Source organism: Amblyraja radiata, chromosome 27 (assembly GCF_010909765.2).
Source record: "Amblyraja radiata isolate CabotCenter1 chromosome 27, sAmbRad1.1.pri, whole genome shotgun sequence".
In the NCBI taxonomy this organism is placed as follows: Eukaryota; Metazoa; Chordata; class Chondrichthyes; order Rajiformes; family Rajidae; genus Amblyraja; species Amblyraja radiata.
Window position 1 is genome coordinate 10,482,528 of NC_045982.1, and position 21,503 is coordinate 10,504,030.

Sequence of the window (21,503 nt, forward strand, 5' to 3'; positions counted from 1 at the left end):
TATTGTGTATTGTGTAAATTAGTGGCACCATTCAGGCAGCATCAGCTGAAGGCATCAAATTCTGATTTAGTTTGAAGATTAATTAGTCCCCACCTGAAATGTTACATAGAAACATAGAAACATAGAAAATAGGTGCAGGAGTAGGCCATTCGGCCCTTCGAGCCTGCACCGCCATTCAATATGATCATGGCTGATCATCCAACTCAGTATCCTGTGCCTGCCTTCTCTCCATACCCCCTGATCCCTTTAGCCATAAGGGCCACATCTAACTCCCTCTTAAATATGGCCAATGAACTGGCCTCAACTACCTTCTGCGGGAGAGAATTCCAGAGATTCACCACTCTCTGTGTGAAAAAAGTTTTCCTCATCTCGGTCCTAAAAGATTTCCCCTTTATCCTTAAACTGTGACCCCTTGTTTTGGACTTCCCCAACATCAGGAACAATCTACCTGCATCTAGCCTGTCCAACCCCTTAAGAATTTTGTAAGTTTCTATAAGATCCCCCCTCAATCTTCTAAATTCTAGCGAGTACAAACCGAGTCTATCCAGTCTTTCTTCATATGAAAGTCCTGACATCCCAGGAATCAGTCTGGTGAACCTTCTCTGTACTCCCTCTATGGCAAGAATGTCTTTCCTCAGATTAGGAGACCAAAACCGTACGCAATACTCCAGGTGTGGTCTCACCAAGACCCTGTACAACTGCAGTATAACCTCCCTGCTCCTATACTCAAATCCTTTTGCTATGAATGCTAACATATCATTCGCCTTCTTCACTGCCTGCTGCACCTGCATGCCTACTTTTAATGACTGGTGTACCATGACACCCAGGTCTCGTTGCATCTCCCCCTTTCCTAATCGGCCACCATTCAGATAATAATCTACTTTCCTGTTTTTGCCACCAAAGTGGATAACCTCACATTTATCCACATTATACTGCATCTGCCATGCATTTGCCCACTCACCCAGCCTATCCAAGTCACCTTGCAGCCTCCTAGCATCCTCCTCACAGCTAACACTGCCTCCCAGCTTCATGTCATCCGCAAACTTGGATATGTTGCATTCAATTCCCTCGTCCAAATCATTAATATATATCGTAAATAGCTGGAGTCCCAGAATTAGCCTTGCGGTACCCCACTAGTCACTGCCCGCCATTGTGAAAAGGATCCGTTTACTCCTACTCTTTGCTTCCTGTCTGCCAGCCAGTTCTCTATCCACATCAATACTGAACCCCCAATACCGTGTGCTTTAAGTTTGTATGCTAATCTCTTATGTGGGACCTTGTCGAAAGCCTTCTGAAAGTCCAGATATAACACATCCACTGGTTCTCCCTTATCCACTCTACTAGTTACATCCTCGAAAAATTCTATAAGATTCATCAGACATGATTTACCCTTCATAATTCCATGCTGACTTTGTCCAATGAATTTCCAAATGTGCTGCTATCCCATCTTTAATAACTGATTCTAGCAGTTTCCCCACTACCGACGTTAGACTAACTGGTCTGTAATTCCCCGTTTTCTCTCTCCCTCCCTTTTTAAAAAATGGTGTTATATTAGCTACCCTCCAATCCTCAGGAACTACTCCAGAATCCAAAGAGTTTTGAAAAATTATCACTAATACATCCACTATTTCTGGGGCTACTTCCTTAAGTACTCTGGGATGCAGCCTATCTGGCCCTGGGGATTTATCGGCCTTTAATCCATTCAATTTACCTAACACCACTTCCCGGCTAACCTGGATTTCACTCAGTTCCTCCATCTCATTTGACCCCCGGTCCCCTGCTATTTCCAGCAGATTATTTATGTCTTCCTTAGTGAAGACAGAACCAAAGTAGTTATTCAATTGGTCTGCCATGTCCTTGTTCCCCATGATCAATTCACCTGTTTCTGACTGCAAGGGACCTACATTTGTTTTAACTCATCTTTTTCTCTTCACATATCTATCCATGTTATCTATCCATGTCTTCCAGCTATGCTACCTGACTCGCTGAGTTACTCCAGCACTCTGTGTCTTTTTTTGTAAACCAGCATATGCAGTTCCTTGTATAGTATTGAATTGAATCTGGGAGTGACGATCAAGGGAAAAACTGCAGATGCTGTAAATTTGAAATAAAAATAGAAAATGCTGGAATGACTCAGGACATTCATACTTGTAGGAAGTTATTGTTTCAAGTTGATGATCTTTCTTCAGAAATGGGAAAGAGAGAAAAGAAAGTCGATAAGTTGCAGGGAGGGTGAGGGAGGATGTCTTTGACAGAGTAAAACCATGGGGGTAAGCTGTAAATAGGTTCTCTGGTCAATGAGTGAATAGAAGCAATAGAAGAATGAGAAGGGCTGTACAGTGGTGTAGTGATAGAGCTGCTGCCTCACAGCCCCAGAAACCCAGGTTCGATCCTGGCCTCGGATGCTGTCTGCGTGGAGTTTGCATGCCCTTCCTGGAACTGTGCGGGTTTCCTCCGGGTGCTCCGGTCTCCTCCAACATCCCAAAGACAAGCGGGTTGTAAGTTAATTATTTTTAGGGTGTAGGGAGCGGATGCAATAGTGGAATAACACAGAACTTGTGTGAACAAGTGATGGTCGGCATGCATATGTTGGGCTGAAGGGTCTGTTTCCCTGCTGTATCTATGAAAATAAAACTAAAACATGCATAAAGGAACATGGCGAAAAGAAGGGTCCTGATTTGAAATGTCGCCCGTCCATTCCTTCCTCAGATGCTGCCTGACCTGCTGAGTTACTCCAGCACCTGCTGTTTTGAAAGGGCAAAGAATATATGAGTTGTGAAATATAGAACAGGAAGACATGCCTGGCAGTAAGGATAGGCATGTCCTCCACTCCCAGAGGGAACAAAAAGAGAGAAGAGGAAAATAGCAAGATCCTCAGTCCACAGGGCTAACCCTGAGCTTTCTGTACCCTGCCACTGTGATCCCATCCCTCTCCCACTCTGACCTGTGGGCCTGTAGCCTCCTGTTACAATGAGACCAACACAACCTTGAGGAGCAACATCTTGTCTTCCACCCGGGCAAGTGGCAGCCTGCAGAATTCCTCAACTTCACGTCACTTGATTTCTCTGTCTGTATCAGTCATCCATCAAGGGACTGAAGAAGGGCCCCAAACAAAATGTTGCCTATCGGAGATGCTGCCTGACCCACTGAGTTACTCCAGCGCTTTTTTGCCCAAGGTTCCGGAATCTGCAATTCCTGTGAGCACTGTCCATCAAGGATATTGGCTCAGCTTCCCCACCCCCCTGTTTGTCCCTTTGTTGGTGCAGACCTGCTCCACCCTGACCTGTCTGTTCTGCTTTTCCTACATCCTTCAGTCGGCAAGGGACCCGGGAGGTCAAGTGACATCTGTGGTAGAGGGGGAAGGAATTATCATTATTTTGGGGGGGGGGGCAAAACGCTGCATCAGGTTTTTATTCAGGGTTTCAACCCAATATGTCATAAGTTCATAAGTTATAGAAGCACAATTGGGCCATCATGTTTACTCCACCATTCAATAATGGCTGATCTATCTTTCCCTCTCAATCCCAATCTTCTGCCTTCTCCCCATAACCTCTGTCGATAATCCATTTCCTCCCAAGATGCTGCTCCTCCAGCTGAATTCCCCCAGCAGATTATTTGTTGCTCTAGATTCCACTATCTTCAGTCTTCAGTGTCTCCATTCTCATAGCTGTGTTCTTTTGTCCATGTTCTCGTACTCTAACCGTTCCCATTCACACATTGAGCAGATAACTCTCTTCACTAATCCTCAAGTTCACTCTCGAGTTAACCTACCAGAGACATCCTTCCTCCTCCACCCTCCCTGCAACTCATCAGTTTCTTTTCTCTCTTGTCTGTGTCTGGCAAAGGAGCTTCAACCTAAAACGTCAACTCTGTTTCTCTTCCCACAGATGTAGTCTAACCCAGCCGAGTGTTTCTGCAGTATTTTCTGTTCACACTGGACCTTGCAGTGTTTGGCATATAGAGAGGTTGTTTCCCCCTCTATCTAATCTCCCCTATACCCACCCTGGAGTGTTTGACATGCCAGTAAAGTGAACCCTTTACTGTTGATCTCACCTTTATTGCACTGATCCTGGGAGTGCTTACTGAGATTGGGCAGAGGGAGCGCCACTCTGTATGTAATCCACACTGCACCTCCCCCAAGAAATGTTTGGCATGACAGCGTAAGTGAGCTAAAATAGGTAACTAATCCGTTCTCTATCCCCCATTCCCCCTGAGAATATTTATCAGTTACGCTGGGAAAGAAAGATGAGAAAATGTTGCTGTCCTCGGCCTTGTCACGAGCGGGAACGTACAATTAATAAAAATAAATCTGTGAAATGCTGAAAGAATATTGAGATCCCAAGACACAAAGCTACTGGTGCTCTCAGCTTAGACACTGGCTAATAGAATTTGCTTGACCCCAATTACAACCTGTTTGATTAAGTAGTTAGACTTTAATTACATTAAAAGCAATTATTCAAATATTTCAGAAAACAGCGAGCCATTTACAAAGAGGCTGTAATCACTTCAGATGGTGCGGAATAGTTTCCCTGACATGAATAAATGATCTGAGGTGTGTTTCTGGGCTTCGTGGGTTAGATGTTTGATCAAGGAGTTCCTTAGCCTTTGACATTGTGGGACTGGATGAATGTGTCCATTTGACAGCCCTGGTGCTGTGATCCCAGCTGTGGAGAGCAGAGGACGTCTGCTCAGTTGCCGAAGGTAATTTAGTTTTAAACAACTACACAATGAAATCGCCCTCCCAATTAGCTTAGCGCACTGCACAGCTTCATAAATCTCTATTATTTCCATATTGTGCCCTATTCTCCTGAGCCCTGTGTTTGAATAGTGGACAGGGAGGAAGGATGTCTACATTTACAACAGGATCTAGATCAGTTGGGAAGGTGGGCCAAGGAATGGCAACGGGATTTAACATGAACAAGTGAAAAGTGTTGCACTTTAATACGTCAAACCAAGACAGGACTTTTACATAGTAAATGATAGAGCCATGGAGAGTGATGCAGAACAGAGTACATGTGCATGGTTCTCTGAAAGTGGCGCATCAGGTGGACAATGTGATGCAGGAGGCATTTAGCACGCTTGCCTTCTTTGGGAAGGGTATTGAGTACTAAAGTTGGGGCATCATCATGCAACTAGTCGTAAGTGAGACCACATTTGGAGTACTGTGTGTGGTTCTGGTCACCCAGATACACAGTAGCAAGCATGTCATTATGTTGGAAAGAATGTAGAGGAGATTCACCAGGATGTTACCTGGGCTTGCAGGCTCGAATTGAAACCACCCAATCTTTATTTAACCAAAGTAAAACAAAGTGCTGGAGTAATTCAGCTGGTCAGGCAGCATCTGTGGAAGGGACAGACATGCAAAGTTATACATCGAGTTGATTGCATTCGTCGAAACAGGGCGGACCACGTGAAGGTTGCAATCTTCCACCCCACGGCCATAGCTGACCAAAGTGCACCATCTACATTCGTACCTGCCTGTATTTGGTCCATATCCCACTAAATCTTTTCTATCCGTACAACTGTCTAAATGTCTTTTAAATGTTGTTACAGTACAGATACAGCATGGAAACAGGCCCTTCAGCCCACAAGGACAATGCCGACCATTAATCACGCGTTGACGTCAATTTCTCCCCTACCCCCGACACACTTGGGACAATTTTACAGAGGTCACTTATTCTATAAACCTGCACGACTTTGGGGGGTGGGAGGAAACTGGAGCACCCGAAGGAAACCCATGCCGTCATGGGAGAATGTACAAACATACAACCTGCACCCGAGGTCAGGATCAAACCTGGGTCTCTGGCCGTGTGAGGCAGTGGCTCTACCTGCTGCGCCATTGTGCCGCCCCAATAGAGATGGGCTTGAAAAGGAATATTTCCAGAATGGGACAGTGCTTAAAAGAACTGAGACAGGCACGATGAGCTGTCTACACTTCCACCACGCCGTTTGTCATTCAATCATTCCAAGCAGGGTCACTTTAAATTTGTTCAAAACTTGACAAAAGACGCTCTCTATTAGCCGCTGGAAGGTTACGAACCTGCATCAAATACTGCCATTATTGATTAAAGTAACCTTTGATTAAAATAAAGAGTCATAAAGTCATAGAGTGCCCTTGCTCCAACTTACCCACGTTGACCAACATGTCCCATCTACACTAGTCCCACCCGCCTGCGTTTGGCCCGAATCCTTCAAAACCTATCCTATCCATGTACATATCTAAATGTGTGATAGTACCTACCTCAACTTCCTCCTCCGGCAGCTCGTTCCATATACCCACCACCCTTTGAGTAAAATAGTAACCCCTAAGGTTCCTATTAAATCTTTCTCCAGTAACCTTAAGCCTATGTGGTCTGGTTCTCGATTTCCCTACTCTGGGTAAAAGACTCTGTGCGTTGACCCTATCTGTTCCTCTCAGGATTTTGTACACTTTGTGCTGCTGAGGACTGTTGCCTGCTGCCCATTAGTAAGGCGGCAGCGTTTGGGTTTTGAAGCATTGCTGATATTTGATCATACAGCCTGCCAAACCTCCTAGTTATTCCTAACCTGTGATGAAATTTAAGCAGAAGGCTAGATCAATGACTTGTCAGAATCCATTCGTTGTAGATTACACTCTGTGAAAACCAATAAGTGAGAACCAGGGCATTTACTGAATGGTCATTTATATTTTTATATGAAATTGTTTATCTGCGTTACCGGGCTTGTGTAACATTTATCGGAACAACATCAGCTGTAATCTGGTGACCGGGACCCACAGCAGGGGATCCATTTGTGGACTAATCAAAAGTCAGGTGTAACATCTCTGCAGGTGATTTCCAAGAACCGTAGCCAATCGGGGAGAATAACTCATACATTTCAGATTCTTGTATGGCCAGGAGGAAACATTGTTCAAAGAGAATTTAGAGATGAAGTTACAAGGCACTGCAGATGCTGGTTTAAACTGATGATAGACACAAAATGCTGGAACAACTCAGCGGGACAGGCAGCATGTCTGGAGAAAAGGAAATGCTGCCAAGATCCTTCTTCAGACTGGATGTCAGGGGAGAGAGAGATCTGAACTCTCGTCGAAGAGAGGAGGAGAACTTCTTCAAAGTCGGCATATCTTGAGGAGAATTTGCAGTGGAGCAGACAAAATGTGTAGGAAGGAACTGCAGATGCTGGTTTAAACCGAAGATAAACATAAAATGCTGACAGATGATGCAAAGAAGCAGTTCTCTAATGGAGGAATTGGCAGGTGCGTTCAACTTAAGGCCTGGGGTTGGTGGCCTAAAATGAGTGCTGAGCGCCGTCTGTTATAGATTCACACAGGATGAAAACAGGCCCTTCAGCCCAACTCTTCATGCCAACAAGGTGCCCCACCCATTTGCCCACATTTGGCCCATCTCAAACTTTCCTATCCATGTATCTGTTCATATGTATTTTAAATATTGTTATTGTAGCTGCCTCAACTACTTTCTCTGGCAACCTGTTCCATAAACCCCCACCCTCAGTGTAAAAAACGTTGGCCCAAAGTATACTGTGGAACACAGAGAACAAAGTGATGCAGCACATTCAGGTGAACAACTTCCTAAAATGTATTGATGGGCTTATAATGCACACTGTTGTGTCAGTCACCGCTTCCCATGTGCTGCTGACTGGCCAATGCTGATTTCCGGTCAAACACTGCCATGATTTAAAAATTCTCATCCTTGTTTTCAAATTCCATGTTTTCCCCCATCTCTCCAACCCTACAATAAAACAGGACACAAAGAGCTGGAACATTTTTGGAGGACATGGATTGGTAACATTTTGGGTTGGGAGCCTTCTTCAGACCTACAACACTTTATTTCAGCTTGCTTCATTGTCCCTGAAGTTAATCTTTCAACAGTGGCAGTCGTGTGTTCAGTTGACCAGATCCTAATCCAGAGGCTCCCAACCTATTTTCATCGACAGCCAAAAATTGGTCAAACATGTGAACTTACGGCCCATATTTTAAGATAGCGTGATAAACATGATAATTCTGTCAAAATGACTGGAGTTTTTTCAAACATTTTATACAGACCTTGCAGCATATTAATCACAAAATCAAAGCATTAAATAAAAATCGATGCTTGGCTTGGACTCAGACAGGGCCTGTTTCATGCTGTATTTCTAAATTAAACTAAACTAAACTGAACTAATTCATTGAAGTTTCCTAAGATCCTTCATAGGAGCAGTGGCAATCAAAATTTAACAGCAAGGCACATGTTAGGGGAGAAGACCAAAAACTGGGTTAAATAGGTAAGTTTTAACAAACATAAGAACAGGAAAGAGAGGAAACAATTTGGAACTGTTAATGGAGGGAGCACCAGAGGTTAGCGCTCTAGTTACCAGCCTCTGACCGTGGCCACAAAGGACTGCAACTGGGCTGTGAAAGCGTTCAAAGTTTTCAAAAAGATTATGCAATATATCGACAAAAGTTGTTGGACGGGTTGGCACGCAGCCTTGCAGGTGGGCAAGTTTCAGCACGCAAGGAGCAGAGCAGGTAGGAGCGTTCAATATCTTTCAATTCATGCTTTCATTTTGTTTTCAATTACTTCATTTGATTTTTATTTACCATACAGCCATACTAAGTGAAAAGCAACAAGACACACAACCACATAAAAGTTAACATAAACATCCACCACAGTGGATTCCACATTCCTCACTGTGATGGAAGGCAATAAAGTACAATTTTCTTCCTCTTGTTCTCCCGTGGTCGAGGCAGTCAAGCCATCTATGGTCGGGGCGATCGAAGCTCCCGTGGGGTGATCGAAACTCCCACGTCGGGGCGGTTGAAACTCTCTCCGCGGCATGGAGCTCCCGAGTCGGCCTCCTCTTACCAGAGACCGCGGGCTTCACGATGTTACGTCCACAGGCCCCGCGGTTGGAGCTTCGATCCCCGGCAAAGGGATCGCAAGCTCCACGATGTTAAAGTCTCGCAGACTCCCGCGGCTTGGTGCGCCCGTCGGTCTCCGGGAAAGGCCGCCAACTCCACAACGTTAGGCCGCGGCGCGGACGGAGATACGATACGGAAAAAAATCGCAACTCCGTCGAGGTAAGAGATTGAAAAAAAAGTCTTCCCCCAACTCCCCCCGACATAAAACAAACCAAGGAACACTAAAACATACTTTTTAACACATACTAAAAATAACAAAAAGAAGACCTTGACAGAACTGCACAGAATTGTTTGCAAAGATAATTGCTTTCACCCACAGCCACATTGTCAGTGTGAGTTCTCACCACACCAACCTTGCACAATTAGTCCTCGCACAAAAGTATTAGCTGCAGCAACAAGCGAAAGGCCCATCATAAACATGATTGCATTAATTAATACTATTTATTACACAGAATTAACTTCAATTATTCAACCTCCCACTATGAATTAGCTCAGACCTTGTTAAATATCGGGAAGAAAATAAAACAAAAACAGAAATGTTGGAAGAAATCAGACGACCAGGCAGCATCTGCACTGAGAGAAACCAATCAACGTTTCAGGTCAGTGACTCTTCCACAGAACTGTGTCTTTGGTTGTACAATGCATTTTGTTCAGTTTTTACTTTAGTTTAGAGACACAGCATGGAAACAGGCTCTTCGTCCCACCGGGTCCACGACAATCAGTGATCCCCGCACACACTAACACTATCCAACACACACAGGGACAATTTAACCAAGCCAATTAACCTACAAACCTGTACATCTTTGGAGTGTGGGAGGAATCTGGAGCACCTGGTTTTGCGCTATTATGCTTACCCAGTATTCCTATTATTAATTTATTGTATTGTTGATTATTATATATTTATTTGTGTTCAATTACATTTATAGGCCAGTTAACCTGCTGCAAAAACGTACAGGTTTATAGGTTAATTGGCTTGGTAAAATGTTTTTAAAAAATGTCCTTAGTGGGTGTAGGATAGTGTTAAGTTTATGTTTAAAATAAATAAAAAAATAAAACGAATTAAATTAAATTAAAAAATTAAAAAACAGACTAGTAAGAATTTCAGTTCTGTTGCCGGTACACATGACAATTAAACGCTTTTGACTTCTTGACACTTGACTGGAACAGGCAGGACAGGATAGAGTCAAGTCTCTTCATCACTGGCTTTTGTGCCCCATCTTTTCATCAACCCCCCCCCCCCCCCCCTCACCTATATCCACCTATTACCTGCCAGGCTTTGCCCTACCCTCCTCCCATCCAGCTTTTCCCTCCCCCACCCCTTCTCCCATACATTCAGTCTGAAGAAGGGTCCCAACTCAATAAGTCACCTATCCATGTTCTCCAGAGATGCTGCCTGACCCACTGAGTTACTCCAGCACTTTGGGTCTTTAAAAAAAAAAGAATCAGCATCTGTAGTTCCTTGTTTCTAGGAAGTAATATGTTGGGTAGGGCAAGAGCAGGCTGACACAATAGTTCTATCACTTGGCACGACCCCACCACTGGAGACCTCCAAAACTGATTTTATTTATTTATTTATTCATACAAGTGAATAAATAAATAAATTTATTCATTCAAAAAAAAAAACTACTAATAAAACACGAAAATCCTGGAATTACTCAGTAGGTAAATAGGGTGCAGCAGAGTTGATCTTCTGGTCGGTGGCCTTCCATCAGAACAGGGGAACAAGTTGTTAGTTCCAGGCAGAGGGAGAGTGGCAGAGGGAGCAAAGGGAAAAGAAGGTCTATGTTAGGGCAGAGACCAAGGTGGCTCCTGGTGACTCAAAACTAACTTATCTTCCCAATTATCTCTCTACATCATCATCTATATCTCTCGTTTCCCTTATCCTTAACCAGTCTGAAGAAGGGTCTCGACCCGAAACGTCACCCATTCCTTCTCTCCAATTACTGTTGTAGATTAGGGTCTTTGACCCACAGACGCTGCCCGAACTGCTCGCGTTTCCAGAGTTTTCTTCTATTTATTTCATATTTCCGTCATCTACGCTTTTTGGATTTGTTTTAATTATGGGGTTTTATATCTTACTAACAAAAATCAGGAGATGACAGATCACTTGGTAAAAACATGTCTACATGATGTAGAGGAACAATGGGATCTTGGAATATTCATGCACAAATCACTAAAAGTAGTAACATGCTTTAATTAAACCATAAATAAACTACGTGCTAAGATTTATTTCTGGAAAAGTGGAATTGAAGGGTAGAGAAGGTATTATAAATGTATTGTATACACGTATTTCACTAATCACTAGTACTCTGTACAATTCTGGTTGTCAAATTATATATGGAAAATGGTAGATGGGGAGAGGTTGCAAAAAGATATTAAAAAAACAAATATACTGCCTCATAGCTCCAGAGACCTGGGTTCGATCCTGACTACGGGTGCTGTCTGTACAAAGTTTGTACGTTCTCCCTGTGACCACATGGGCTTTCTCTGGGTGCTCTGGTTTCCTCCCACACTCCAAAGCCATGCAGGTTTGTAGGTTAATTGGCTTCTGTAAATTGTCCCAATGTGTGGGGTAGAACTATGGGTGCTGCCTGTATGGAGTTTGTACGTTCTCCCCGTGACCGCGTGGGATTTCTCCGAGATCTTCGGTTTCCTCCCACACTCCAAAGGCGTACAGGTTTGTAGGTTAATTGGCTTGGTATAAATGTAAATTGTCCCTCGTGTGTGTAGGATGGTGTTAATATGCGGTGACAATCAGGATCTGTAAATCAGAGCAAATTTAAAACAGTACAAGCCTTTAGTAGACGTCGTGGTGTGTCTCTATCGTATTGATGCTACGCTAAAGTCTCTATGCAGATTTAAATGACTTTATAATGCTAAGTGAACCGTGAAAGACTGGTGAGCAGCAGTGCCCTCTTGAGGTACCGTATAAAATGGAAGGAACATAGTTAGCAACTATTTTAAAGACAATCATGTATGGAACGATGGCACGCCCTGTTTAAACATTACTTATATTTTCAACTAGAAGTCACTGTGTCGTTGGGACAGAGGCAGCTAGTTGATATTCTTACTCAGTCAACTGTGGTTATTAATGTTTTGGAATCTATCACAAATATACTCAATCAATATTTTCAACCAAAATGAGACATCTCCGGATGATGAAACAAAAATAATGAAAATGAAAACTTTGGTGGAATAACTTCTGGCACTGAACAAATCCATTTTTGTATTGATTGAGTTTTTATTTATTAACTGAAAGATATAGCATGGAAACAGGCCCTTCGGCCCAACGGGTCCATGCTGACCAATGATCACCTGTTCACACTAATTCTAGGTTATCCAACTTAATCATCAACTCCATACACACGAAAGGTCAGTGTACGGCTTTGGTTGTTGACAGAGGTCAATTAACCTACAAACCCGCGTGTTTATGGAATGTGGGAGAAACCGGGAGCATCCGAAGGAAACCCACGCCATCACAGAGAGAATGTGCAAACTCCGCACAGACAACATCTGAGGTCAGGATTCAACCTGCATCTCTGGTCGTGTGAGGCAGCAATTCTGCCAGCATTTTGTATCACATATAATGATAATGCTCTTCAGTGTATTAGGGGTAGTCGCATTAATCTTACTCAGTTATTAGAAATATTGAATTGGACAAATGAGGCAAAAAAAATACACTTCTGCAATGGAAATATTTACAGAAATATAATGAAGTAATTATTCACCATGTAGTTAGCATGATCAAAAGGGGGACTAAAGGCATTTGGCCGAGGATGCCCAAACCTGTCTTCATCAAAGGATCGGTGGTGGAGTCAACAACCTCAAGTTCCTGGCCGTGCATATCACCGAAGACCTGATCTGGACGCAGCACATTTGGGCAGCACGGTGGCTTAGCGGTAGAGCTACTGCCTGATAACGCCAAGACCTGGGTTCGAACCTGACTACAGGTGCTATCTGTATGGAGTTTGGACGTTCTTCCCTACGACCTGCGAGGGTTTTCTCCAAGATCTTCGGTTTCCTCCCACACTCCAAAGACGTACAGGCTTATAGGTTAATTGGCTTGGCATAAATATAAACTGTCCCTAGTGTGTGTAGGATAGTGTTGATGGTCAGTGCGGACTCAGTGGGCTGAAGGGCCTGTTCCCACGCTGTATCTCTAAACTAAACTAACAACTGAACATTTATGTAATGATAAACAAAGCCCATCAATGCTTCTATGTCCTGAGAAGATTGAAGAGATTCGGTATGTCGACGAATACTGTGTTGAATTTCTACAGATGTTCAATAGAGAAGATTGCCTGATTCAACAACTCAAATGCCCAAGAATGAAAGCGATTGCAAAAAGTGGTGAACACTGTCCAGTCCATCAGGGGACTGACCTCCCCACCATCAAAGGGATCCATAAGAGTCTCTGCCTCAAAAAGATAGTCAGATTCATCAAGGACCCACTCCACTCTGGCCATTTTACTCCTGCCATTGGAAAGAGGGCATAGGAGCCTGAAAACAGTGACATCCAGGTTCGGGAACAACTTATTCCCAACAACCAAGGGCACATGGGAGGAAAAAGGAGCACCCGGAAAAAACCCACACAGTCACAGGGAGAAAGTACAAACTCTGTACAGGCAGCACCTGTAGTCAGGATCAAACCCAAAGCTCTGGCACTGTAAGGCAACAACTCTACCACTGCGCCACCTGTTAGTCAAGCAGGCCAGGAACTGATTAGGTCCATGTAATAAAAGATGTAGCAGGAGATAGCAGAACCAAGTAAGAGGGTCGGACTGAAACACAGACTGGAATAAATAGAGTCTTGTGCTGGTTTGCCAATGTGAACTTAGGAGCATCATATAAAAAGATCCTGAATTTACTACTCAGTGCAAGCTGCTAGATCAGCTTGGTCAACTGATGCCAGCAATGGGTAGTGCAGGGACATAGCTGTAAGTGCTTATCTGACTGCTATTCCTTGAGTAAATATTATTGACTACATCGCTTCTCCATTTCCCAGTATCATTATTTAGGTAGAGAAGGTTTGGTAACGCAAGTTACAAAAATAATTGAGGCTGGGAATGAATAGAAAGAAAAGTCAATCAAACACAGGTCAGGAGGGGTGGCCTCAGTCCACTGAGTACTGGAAAACCATTCCCGCGGGTGGAGAAAGGCAACGCGTTCGAAACACCGCAACGGTGATACAGACTGCTCAGAGTGTGAGGAAAGAGTTAATAGACATGGTTGATTTAGACTAGGGATAGAAAAATATAACTTAGAAAGAAATAAGATGTCAGAAGAAGCCAGACTGCTAGTAGAATAGAAAGTAACGATATAAAGAACAGAGAGAAATTCTAGATAAAAAGTAGCAACAGAAATACTTCAGTAGAAGTTTGGGTGGACGTTCCACGACGTTCTCGTGGGAATCTGGGTTTTATGTTATGATTGGAAGAAGCTCAATGGGTGTGAAAATAGTGAAAAGAAATGTATAAAGATAGAAGACATCCCGATCCTTGGTGTGCCTCTAGGGGACATCAGTGGAGAGGCACCTATTCTGCAGAATATGAAATTAATAAAAACACTTCTTTGTCTGAATTTGTCTCAAGAGCATTTGTGATTTTTGAATCTCACAACTTGGGGGCTCGTTTCCGAGATCCAATACTCTGGACAGCTTACGGGAGTAGACGGACGAAGGGAAGGTGCACCCTGCTGAGTTCAGCGGTCTCAGACACCTTGCTTGCCGTCAGCTGTTTAAGCAGTAGTACCGGACCACACAGAGACTTGACAAAGAAGTGGGAGTAGTCGGAAATCGCGAAAAATCAACTGAGCAATTCCAGTGCATGGAACCCAGGTAGGAAAATAACTATTAAGTACTTCCTGGGCTATTGAGAATGATGAACACGGTACGATGAACACGTATTAAGAATATAAGACCTTGTGGTTAACACCCTGAAGGATTCAGGGGGGCTGCAAGGCAAACCCAGAAGGGAGGGGGAAAGGCTGTGGGCCAAATCCCCGCATTCTGCTCAATAGTCCGTTGGGGCAAATGCTGGACCCTGGAGGACAGGAAATACCCAGGGGTTGGAGAAGCCAACAATGATAAGTTATAGTCAGTTGGGGAAAATGCAGAGCTGCATATGGGCAGGAAGAACCCACGGAAAATGCAGAGCTGCATATGGGCAGGAGATACCCACAGAAAATGCAGAGCCGGAGTGGGCCAAAATACCCAAGGGAAAGAGAAGACAGGGGCCGAAGATCACCCGGCCAACAGGACGGGGAGTCAAAGGGCAGAAGGGCAAGATAAGAAGTTCGGTAGAAATTAGACCCCTGAGGGAGGTACCTAGGAGAGGACCCTGAGGGAGAAGGGAGTTTGCCTCCTTGAAGATTCATTAGGTCTGACGAGAACAGTTAGATCAATTCTTGAGAGACAGGAAAATTCCTGAGACAGGATGATAAGGGAGTTACTCCCGAAAGTAGCAGATAAGACGGCAGAGGCCGCGAAAGGGGGATGTTTGTAACAAATGGTTGAAATGAGCAAGTTGTAAAATTGAACACAGACGCCCCGTGGCGGAGGTGGGAATTCCCACTGTGTTTGGGCCGTAGGGGATTGCGAACAAGCTGCAAAAATGAACTCTTTGTATCCTGGTAACCTGAAAAAGAGAAGTTGTAAAAATCGTTTCTTGATGTTCTTTTAGATTTCTTGTCAGTAAAGTTAACTGGAAATAAGTTAATTGATGAAACATGACCAGCTTTTATGTTGTTTTATGGTAGACATACAAGTTGAGAAACACAGACAGAGAGAGAGAGAGAGAGAGACAGACACAGAGACACAGAGAGAGCCAGATACAGAGAGAAAGAGAGAGAGAGACAGACACAGAGACAGCCAGACAGAGAGAGAGAGATTTTATTTATTTAGCGAATGCAAAGTCCTTTAGCCAAGCAGTTGCCTCTTGATCTGCTGTATGAAGGGTGACAAGTCCTCCTTTGAGTCTTTGTTGAAGGCATGCTTCAATGATGTGTTGTAAGGGAGTGCCACAAGCACACCGTGGGGTTGGGCTGCTGCCCCATTTGTGAAGGCTGGCCAAGCAGGGGCCATGTCCAGTCCTGAATCTATTCAGCGTCGAGAGAGAGAGAGAGAGAGAGAGAGAGAGAGAGAGAGAGAGAGAGAGACAGAGAGAGAGAGAGAGGCACAGACACAGACAGAAAGAGAAAGAGAAAGGATGCCTTCTGGAGCTGTCCGCTGGCAACAGAGAGTAGAGACTTATTCGCCTTTGAGTGGGAAAACCTAAAAACCGGGTGAAAGCAACAATTCCGGTGGGCAGTGCTCCCTCAAGGTTTTACAGAATCACCAAATTTATTCGGCCAAATTTTAGAGCAGGTATTGGAGGATTTCCCAGGACACGGGGAAACGCAACTATTACAGTATGTGGATGACCTCCTTTTGTCAGGAGAGAGAGAAGAGGAAGTAAGGGACACCACAATAAGCCTGTTAAACTTCTTGGGAAGGAAGGGGTTAAGAGTGTCTCGTAACAAGCTTCAATTTGTGAAACAAGAGGTAAAATATCTGGGACATCTGATAAGTGGAGGAAAGAGACGAATCAACCCCGAAAGGATAGCTGGGATCACGGGAGTACCACTACCAAAGAATAAGAAAGAGATCTGAAAATGCCTGGGATTGATAGGATACTGTCGACTGTGGATAGATGATTACTCCAGACAAGTAAAATTCCTGTATGATAAATTGGGAGAAGAAAAAGACAAAGTTCAGTGGACCCCAGAACAGGAGGTGGAATTTGGGAAATTAAAGAACAGTTTGATTACTGCTCCCGTGTTGGCTCTGCCCTCAGTAGAACAACCTTTCCACCTGTTTGTAAATTCAGACAAGGGGGTGGCACTAGGGGTACTCACCCAGAAAAGAGGGGGAAATCGACAGCCAGTGGCCTTCCTCTCGAAAATATTAGATCCAGTCTCCAGGGGATGGCCGGGATGCATACAAGCGGTAGCAGCTACCGCAATATTGGTGGAAGAGAGTAGGAAATTAACCTTTGGAGGCACTCTGGTTGTTTCTACACCACACACAGTAAGAACCATACTCACTCAGAAATCCAGCAGATGGTTAACAGACTCTAGACTTTTGAAGTATGAGGCCATCCTGATGGAAAAAGACGATTTGATGATAATTACGGATAAGAACCTTAACCCGTCCCAATTCCTGTATCCAGCGGAGAAACAGGGTGACAAGGAAGAGGGCCCAGTACACTGCTGTAGTGAAATAATAGATTTACAGACAAAAAGTAGAGAAGACTTAGAAGAGCAACCTCTGGCTGAGGGCAGCCGGTGGTTCATAGATGGATCCTCCAGGTGCATAGGTGGAAAAAGACATAGTGGGTACGGTATAGTGAACGGGGAAACGATGGAGGAAATTGAAAGCGGCAGGCTGCCTGGTAGTTGGTCAGCTCAATCTTGTGAATTATATGCATTAATGAGAGCTTTAGAATTATTGGAGGGGAAGGAAGGAACAGTATATACCGATTCAAAATACGCTTTTGGAGTAGTACACACCTTTGGGAAGATCTGGAAAGAGCGAGGAATGATAACAACTCGAGGTAAAGAACTAGCGCATGAGCAATTGGTAGGACAGACACTGGAAGCCTTGCAAAAACCAGAACGAATAGCCATAGCACATGTGGCAGGGCATCAGAAGGGTAACACCCTGGAGGTCAGAGGAAATAGGGCAGTGGATGAGGTTGCAAAAAGAGCAGCCACAGAACAGATGGTAGAAATGAAGTCACTAATACCGTTAAGGGAACCAGAGGAAAAGATACCTATCTTTAGTGAGAAAGAACAGGAAAACATGAAAGAAATGGGGGCTCAGCGTACTTCAAATGGGAAATGGTGGACACCAAATGGAAAGCAGCTATTGAACAAAGAAATAATGAGGGAGTTATTAGGGAGATTACATGGACAAAGCCATTGGGGAACACAAGCCCTCTGTGACACCCTCCTCAGAACCTACGCTTGCTGTGGGATGTTTACCATGGCCAAACAAGTCATAAGGGGCTGTGTAATATGTCAGCGAATTAATAAGAAAACCATGAGAGCAGTCCCAGGAGGAGGACAACCATTAGCAGTTAGGCCCTTCCAAAGAATACAGATAGATTTTACCGAGCTGCCCCGGGTAAAAACATGGAAGTACCTGTTAGTGGTAGTGGACCATTTCACCAGATGGGTAGAGGCATTCCCCACGGCAACTGCCACCTCACATGCGGTAGCCAAGATATTATTAGAACAAATTATACCCAGATATGGGATTGTGGAAACAATAGACTCAGATAGAGGGACCCATTTTGCCTCCAAAACACATTAAATGATATGTGAAGCACTGGGAATAGAATGGAAATTGCATACACCATGGCATCCCCAGAGCTCAGGAAAGGTGGAAAGAATGAATGGCACCTTAAAGACCCAAATCACCAAGTTGATAGAGGAAACGAGACTCCCCTGGACTAAGTGCCTTCCGATAGCCCTGTTGAGAATCCGAACGGCACCTCGAAAAGGCATAGGGATATCACCATATGAAATGTTATTCGGGCTCCCATACTTAGGGAAGATAGAAGGAGTCCCAACAATACAAGGGAACGATGTGTTCCTGAGGAACTATTTACTGGCAGTGTCCCAATCTCTTGCAGAACTAAAAATTAAAGGATTGCTGGCCCAGAGCCCACCACTGGACTTTCCGATTCACTCAGTCAAGGCTGGAGACTGGGTATTAATAAAAACGTGGAAAGAAGAAAAGCTGCAAGCTAAGTGGACTGGACCCTACTTGGTATTAATAATCACGGAGACAGCAGTACGAACAAAAGAGAAAGGGTGGACTCACGCAAGTCGAGTTAAGGGTCCTGTGGAGGCCCCACCAGACGATATCAGCCCGTGGACTGTGCGCAAAGGAGAAGAACCATTGACTTTAACATTTACCAAGAACCCGCAGGAAAAATGAAGATTTCGTGTTGGTGGGTCGTGTGTTGGGTGGTTACCCAACTTGTAAGTAATGTAACATGCATAAAAATCACAATACCACAGAATAGAAGGTCCACCACCATCCCATTTAATGTATGTAAAGGAAAAATGGTGGTGCGGCTATAGAATGTATGTATGCACCCATCCCTGTAAAGATTGGCACGCGGTGTTTACTTCATCAAAATATGGGTGGCATCGGACCACCTATCAAACTGATAGGTGGAGAGTATATCAAAACCCGAACGAGAAATTGCCAGGACGCGTATATGTGAGCATACAGAGTGTCCAAATACAGGAAAGTGGTAGGTATTGGATATGTGCAGATATAACAGGGAAGGACGCATGTCTGAAGTTTGAGATAGAAGTAAAGTGAGATGGGAAGATGGGAAAATACGAGGATAGGGGAGAGGTGTTCAAGTTAGATGACAGTCAGAATAGGGATCCCGGGGCAACACCAGCACCACCAGTAGTCAGCAACGTCATCAGGGAAAATGAGTCTAAGGATCTGAAGATAATGATAGTAGCAGGAGAAACAGGATTAAGGCAGTTATATAAGAAAGGAATACCAACAGGGGGAAAAGGAGCCAACACCTGGCTTGCCTGGATGATGTACACAGCCAGAAGTATGCAACGAACCAATTGTTACGCCTGCGCTGGAGCTAGGCCTCAGCTGGTCCCAGTACCATTTCCCCTGAATTGGGATAGAACACCTAGGGCTATGACATGTATACTACAGCTATTCACGAATCCCCTCTTACCAAAGAATGTGATATGCCAGAGTTATCATTACCTATTTCTGGCCAGCAACAACAATACGAAGAGCCGAAGGGAAGACCCTCGACCTCCTCCATTTACCATTCCTTTTGGGGAGGAGGGGTTTGAGTGCTATACAAGAAATAACCCAGAGGGACAGGACATGGGGGGGTGCTCAACTGCAATAAGACGTATAACATAACGGCTGAGGAACAGGGGCCACTGTTCAATAGCTCCTGGCTGAAAAAGCAGATAGTCAGTAGAGCCGATGTCTGGTGGTGGTGCGGGGAGAATACCCTGTGGCCCCGGTTAACGGGAACCTGTACCCTCATACAACTGATGATGCCCTTCACCATAGCAGTAGAACATGCTGTAGAACTCGATAAAGGAAGCCGACGACAAAAGAGAAAGGTGAGAGGATCATTCGACACACACATCTATATAGATGCGATAGGGGTGCCAAGAGGGGTACCCGATGAATTTAAAGCCAGAAATCAGATAGCTGCGGGCTTTGAGTCCATACTCTTCTGGTGGTCCACAATTAATAAAAATGTGGACTGGATCAACTACTTATACTACAATCAACAACGCTTTATAAATTACACTTGAGATGCAGTTGAAGGATTAGCGGAACAACTGACAGCTACCAGCCAAATGGCCTGGCAAAATCGCATGGCCTTGGACATGCTACTGGCTGAGAAGGGAGGGGTGTGTGTAATGTTTGGCGAACAATGTTGCACATTCATCCCCAACAACACTGCTCCGGATGGGTCAGTGTCAAGAGCCCTAGCAGGTCTCACCTCTCTGTCTATCGAATTGGCTGAGAACTCTGGGGTAGACACCTCCTGGACCGGGTTTCTAGACTCCTGGTTTGGGAAATGGAAGCACATCTTTACATCAGCCCTAACATCAGTGATAGTCATGGTGGGGTTACTGTGTTTGTTCGGATGTTGTATCATTCCCTGCGTACGGGGATTGGCTCAGCGATGATAGAAACAGCCCTGACGAAGAACAGTGCTGCCACCATGATGGCCTTCAGATGACCAACGAGAGGAGGTGAGGGAGGTGAAGAATCTGCTGCTAGCATTAGAAAAGGAGGAGATAGTGTAAATCAAGGGTGCGTAGCAAAAAGAAAAGGATGGATTGTGAGGAAAGAGTTAATAGACATGGTTGATTTAGACTAGGGATAGAAAAATATAACTTAGAAAGAAATAAGATGTCAGCAGAAGCCAGACTGCTAGTAGAATAGAAAGTAACGATATAAAGAACAGAGAGAAATTCTAGATAAAAAGTAGCAACAGAAATACTTCAGTAGAAGTTTGGGTGGACGTTCCACGACGTTCTCGTGGGAATCTGGGTTTTATGTTATGATTGGAAGAAGCTCAATGGGTGTGAAAATAGTGAAAAGAAATGTATAAAGATAGAAGACATCCCGATCCTCGGTGTGCCTCTAGGGGACATCAGTGGAGAGGCACCTATTCTGCAGAATATGAAATTAATAAAAACACTTCTTTGTCTGAATTTGTCTCAAGAGCATTTGTGATTTTTGAATCTCACAAGAGTGTTTGGTCACAAGAGAGGGAACTCATCAGGGTTGGTGTGTGGCGACAGATCCTCACTATTAACCCAATGTTAATGAGTGCTATTTATGGAATGTGTTCAGGAATCTACAATTATAATATTCATTGTGTACTGATGTAGATGTTGATGATGTCCAATTACAGTTTCTTTCTTCAATAGCTACATACCAGTGAAAGAAACTTCATTCAATTATTAAAAAGCTCTTAATTACATTTTGATTAATTAAAAATGAATCGGCAAATCTCATGAATACCTCAGTATGTCTCGTATC